The sequence below is a fragment of the Lytechinus pictus genome, chromosome 16, assembly GCF_037042905.1.
Source record: "Lytechinus pictus isolate F3 Inbred chromosome 16, Lp3.0, whole genome shotgun sequence".
NCBI lineage: Eukaryota > Metazoa > Echinodermata > Echinoidea > Temnopleuroida > Toxopneustidae > Lytechinus > Lytechinus pictus.
Genome location: NC_087260.1, coordinates 24,964,934 through 24,971,125, shown reverse-complemented (window position 1 = coordinate 24,971,125; position 6,192 = coordinate 24,964,934).

The following is a 6,192-nucleotide window of genomic DNA, read 5'->3' as shown; positions in this document are numbered from 1 at the left end:
TCAATGATTAAATGACAAATCCACCCAACAAAAAGGTGATTTGATTAAAAATAATAAAAACAAATTAAAGAAGCATTACACTGAAAATTTCATTAAAATCAGATGTAAAATAATTAAGTTATATATTATGACATTTCAAAGTTTCACTCGATTTCACTAAACAGTTATATTCACATCCTGGTCGGTATATACAAGTGGGTGACTGATGACATTATTCCACTCATTATTTCTTGCATTTAATTATACCAAATATGTAATATTTAATTCATTTCTCATCGTCAACATGTGAAGCAAAGTTTATTGTTCCCTGAACACGTGACATTACCAGTTTAACATCTTGTGGTTTAGTTATGTTGGTCATTACTGTCCAATCTGTAAAATTTAAATATTGTATAATTCAAATAACAAAAAACCTAAGAAAAAGTGGATATCACAAACTTTCTCATTTGCTTTTCGCTGAGTTGTGAATATAACCGATTTGTAAAAATATAAGCAAAACTTTAAAATGTAATAACTTTCTTCTTTTACATCCGATTTTGGTGACATTTTCATTGTTAAGCTGGTTTGATTTTCCCTCTTCAATTAAAACCATGAGTTTACTAGGGTGGGTTTGTGGGGTTTTTTCTGACTCACTCTGTAGTTTGAAATCGACAAAGATCCAAAGTCCAAGGGCATGCAACATGCATCGTATGAGAGTACACATCTAATGGCTTGTCATTTCATAATACATGTAGTAGCAGATGAACTTCGAAAAATCATAACAGTCTTTTGTTGAAAGGCAAAATGCATAACGATTTGGGAATACATGCAGCAGAATAATTCCCAACTGTGACACGCCATACAAGTATTGGCAGATCAGAATAGTGGTTTATTCCACATAATATTTAGGAAAACCCCACAATGTAAAGTTGTATAGTTAACAATCCTTCAACGTAATTATTTCGCTTCATAAACCATATATGTTCTTGAAGAAAGGCATCGGGCTTTTCGTATTCGAGTCTGTATATTACTCCCTTCCTCCATTCTATGATAAAAGCTATATTATAATATGACTGACTTTGGACTATATCTTTGACACACCTCGTAATGAATTAGAAGAACTGATGGAAAATCAAAGAGGGGATCACAAATCAATTTACTGTTGGAGTTAAAGGTATGAAAGCCTATTACAGGACGAGGCTCATAATATGAAAATAATAAAACTATGTTCAAAATTCATGAATAGCAGAAAAGACTAGAACACATAACGTTTATATTTCATCCGCCAATTTGGGGGCATCTTCTTCAAATTCCAAAAAAAATCCTTATGTACCTTCTTCTCTGATACAAAATAATTGCCCCCGACCCCCTTGGTTCCGCCGCCCTGCATATTTACCGATGTATTTCCATATTGATTATTGTGCAGTTTACCGTGAAAACAATTGCCTCTTCTCTTTTTTTCCTGTCGGATATTTCATTTTCTCCCCTCTCCCCCCCCTCTCTCGCTCTGTATTTGGCTGTCCCCTCCCCCTAAATCACATCGCTTTTCCCCGAGAGGGGGGGGGAGGGCAGTCAAATATATTGCTGTACACATGCGTGACCAAAAAAAAACGCGTTTCAAGGTGTGTTTTTACAAGTTTGGGCGCGGGCCGCGTGTGCTCTCGTTAAGGGTATCAAAAACACCAATTTTCACAATAAAAGGGTGGTTTTGAAAGACTGGTCAATGGTCAAATGCGGGGTCAAACGTATTTAGAGTATGTTTTTTTTCCAAAGCTTTTTTTTTTCAAGACTAGCCAAACGTATTTAGGGTATGTTTTTCACCCAAGCTTTTTCCCCGGAGTCCTATGTTCTGGCGACAACTTGTTTAGGGGCTAAAATGTGTAAATAAAGCCCACGAAAAAACTTTAGTTGGTTATTTTGCACACAGAGAAATACTCGTTAAGGGGGCCGGGTGCTTGGACATAATTTGGTCACGCATGTGTACAGCAATACATTTGACTGCCGCCCCCCCCCGGGTCGCTTTCTCCCCATTTTGTCCCCACTCTATTTCTTTGCATTCCCTTGCTTTTTTTCTCTCTCTCTGCCAGACCCCCCCCCCCCATCTCTCTCTCTCTTTCTCTGGTCTACCACCTTTTTCTTCCCATCTCTATATACTTATCTATGCTAGATTCGCTATGATGCTCTCATGAACGAGAGACGGGTCCATGGAGAAAAGTTTAAATTATAAAGGCAATAATAGAGAAGTATATAAGGGGAAGGGGGTAATTGGAGTGCCAGAAAATCTTTAAAGAAAAGGTGCCCCTCCCCCTCACCCAATGATCCTGGTTCCAGAGCCGCTCAAGACATCACATCTTGTTTCATACAAACTTGTTATAATAATAAATGTAGACTTTCTATGTGTAACAAGTTAAGTCAATCAAGGATTTCAGTAACTCTGAAGTAGGCCTATTAGCGTAATTTTTTTGCACAACAGTGTTTAGGAATCAGGTGATGTACTTTGTAATACTGTTCGTATGTAAGTTACAAGCAGGTTTACAAACGACTGATGAGCCTTTTAGGAACTAAAAGTGGGGGGGGGGGGGCATTCGTCCATGCGGGGCCCTCACTATGGAATTCCCTCCCACGAGAGATCTGGGATAGCAAACGTGTCTAAACATTTAAGATTAAGCTTAAAACTTACCTCTATAACGCACTTTATCAATGATATTCGGTTACTTGGTTTTTGTTTGCCCACCCCCCCCCTTCACTTGTGCGCCTTGAACATCTCTTACAAGATGGATATGGCGCCTAACAAATCGCATATATTATTACTATTAATTCAACACCAATTGAAATCTGGTATCATTTTTTACAAGAAAGGATCACCAGTCGTTCGTAACGTTGCTCATAACTTACAAACAGCTTTGTGAAATGCCAATCAGGCCCCAGATTTCACTGATACGCTTCAACAGAAAGACATCTACAATTCATTTTGGCAAATCGAGACTAGAATTTAATTCATCAGCAGCAGTAATGTAAGTACATCATTATGCTGTATCCTCCAATTCCAAAATGATAAATATATACAATCAGCATCATGTCAAAGGGTACACTTGCTTCTGAAACTCCTCAAATATTTTGACAAATAAATGTGTGTTAAAACACATAGGTTAACACTCTGAATGTTACATACACAAAATATTGATCAGGTATTTGAAAATGAAATTTCATTTAAAAGAGTTGAGCAATTACGAAAGTAAAATATTATTGGTAACCAAAACATTCAACCAATTATTAATAAAAGTACTATGATTTATTAAGGGTATTTATAAGATGAACTATTAAGAGAATTGAAAATGAAATTGAAATGAACTTTTTAATTACATAAATGTAAAAGTATTCAAACAAAAAAAATCAGACATATTTACTCACAGATAGTCCCATACCAAATGAAACCCCCCAAAATATTTGATCATACGATCCTTAAAATCCAAAAGAATATAATTAAGATGCAACCATTGTTGCTGACTCCACAATCCTCCTGTTGTAAAAAAAATATCACACCCCATACATTTACCAAAATAAATTACATTCTTGGACCAATGAATACCCCCAAACATTGGTGGTAACTTGAATTGGATTCTTTCAATTGGCCGTTGACTGTGCAGTGTTGCGTTATTTTATTGTGGTAGTAAAGACTGATTAAAATGTAAGTATCAATGACTTCAATGCTATGTTGTTGTTTTTTCAACGGGCGATAACAGAACTTTAAATGTGTGCAATTAAACAGCACCTCATAATTCAATACAAATGATTACAACATTACAAATTATCAACTGTGATTTCATCGGAAGAAAACTATCAATAACTTACACTTTTGATACCCCACAGAAATATTTTGGGCCCTTTTAAATAATCTTAAACAACATTAAATTCAAATTCTGTGGCACATATCAGCTTAGCCAATCAGATCTCATGATTTCAGTAGCTTTTAACAGCAGCTTGCACATGTCAGGAGTGGGAGGTGCTAATGATGAATGGAAAAGGGAATGCGTAATATGACACAATAAACAAAAATATCAAAATGAAAAACTACCATAAGAAATATATAGCTAATCATTACTTGGAAAATTGATAATGATTATATGATTCAAATCATATTTTTGTTTCTTATTATTACAATAGAGCCCCACTAATACTAGGGTAGATTTTGCAATTTTGTTGAAAGGTAAGTCTTGTCGTAAGGTGAGAGATGGTTTTGTATTTTTTGTATTCCTGGAAATGGGGTCGCTAAAGATGCTAAAAAGTAAAAATATAATCAAAATCACCTTCACTTTGGAGAGAAAACCCCCTTTTTTTTTGGGGGGGGGGGTGCATGCTTGTCAAGTTTTCCTTCCAAAGCAGCACTCCCTATAACATCTTTCCCAGGGCCCTGTATACAGAACGCATAAAGTGTTAAAGGGATGGTCTGGGCTGAAAATATTGATATCTCAATAAATAGAGTAAAATTCTCTGAGCAAAATGCTGATATTTCATCGAAATCTTATAACAAATAACAAAGTTATTGAATTTTTAATTTTATCAATATTTTGTGAAAACAGTTATATGCACATCTTCATGAATATTCATTAGGTGGGCTGATGATGTCACATCCCCACTTTCTTGTTTCTTATGTTATTACATAAAATCATAAATGTTTCATTTTTTTTTCATAAAGTTGCGGCAATAAATACCTAATGCACTTCATTAGTTGTCAATCAAATTGTTTTAGTTCTTGGTAGAAAAATTTTGAATAAACTTCATTTCATATAATGAAATACAAAATTACAAGTGGGGATATGACATCATCAGCCCATCTAATGAATATTCATAAAGACATGCCTAGAACTGTTTCACCGGAAAAATGCAAATCTTTAAAATTCAATAACTTCGTTATTTTTTGTCCAATTTTGATCAAATTTTCAGCATTTTGCTTTGTGAATTTTACTCTATTTATTCAGATAGAAATATCTCCAGCCTGGACCACTCCTTTCAGTGTTTGCAAGTCATCAGGTAGAGATGAAGTACTTTCTGTTCTGAAGATTGAATCATCAATTGCTGTCATTTGAGATGATCTCTTTCCTACATTTATATAGGGAGGTTAAGTTCAGCCAACGTAGTCAGCAGAACAAGTTATGGTACACAGACCGATGCTTTTACATTTCCAATGGTACACAAAGCTGATAATTTAAGCTTATTAATGCTTTTGATATTATAGGCTCTGATATTTTCATACACAATGTTGAAAGGTGATTTATCCCTGGAGAGCATTTCATCATCATTTGTTATCTGAAATATTTTCTTGATTTTGATTGGCTGAAAAACAATGTTACTATGGTAACTATCAGATAAAAAATACCCTGTCAAATAAAACATCCTTGAAGTCACTTTATGAAATGCTACCCAGTTCTGCATTGAGGTAGGCTTCCTAAAACCACTTCAATTTCATGAAATTATACTTACACTTATTTTTATACTGAGAAAGAGTACAAGGAATACATACAGAATTCATATTATATTATTACGTATGATACAACACATGCTTGTTACTATGCCAAGGCAATGATGATCCCATTAAAAGTTTTGATTTAATAAGTACACGTTATACCCGGTAGGATGCGAAAGATACTGTATGTTTGAATTTGCCAGCACCATAAGGAGGCTGCGATGAATGCAAGGAATGCTCCCCAGGGAGTGGAAACTGTGCACTTTTCGTGCAGAATTGAAATAAATCCAATGACCGGTGTAGCAATATGCTGTACCACGCTTTGAGCCATTTTGGGAAAAGCGCTATATAAAATTGGCTATCATTATTATTATTATTATTATGCAAAATAAGTTTACATAAGCAGTGCATGCAGCAATGCTGAACCAAAAGTAACCGAGAAAATCCAACATTCATTATTGAACGGGTTCTCAAAATATGAGTGCACTGAATTATCAAAGCAACATATACCATGGTTTCAGATCATATATTCAAAAGCAACTTTGTAATTTTGAGCAAATAATGTCTCCACCCACAACCCAATGATTACAGGGACCAAATTATGAATTAATTGCGTCAATCCAGACAGCCTACTAACCCATAAAGGTTTGTAATGAATTGGACAAATATGAAACAGTGATTCTGATTGGTTCATGGTAAGAATTATTAATAAACAATGACTGGGATTGGCCATTGCTAATAAGCAATTA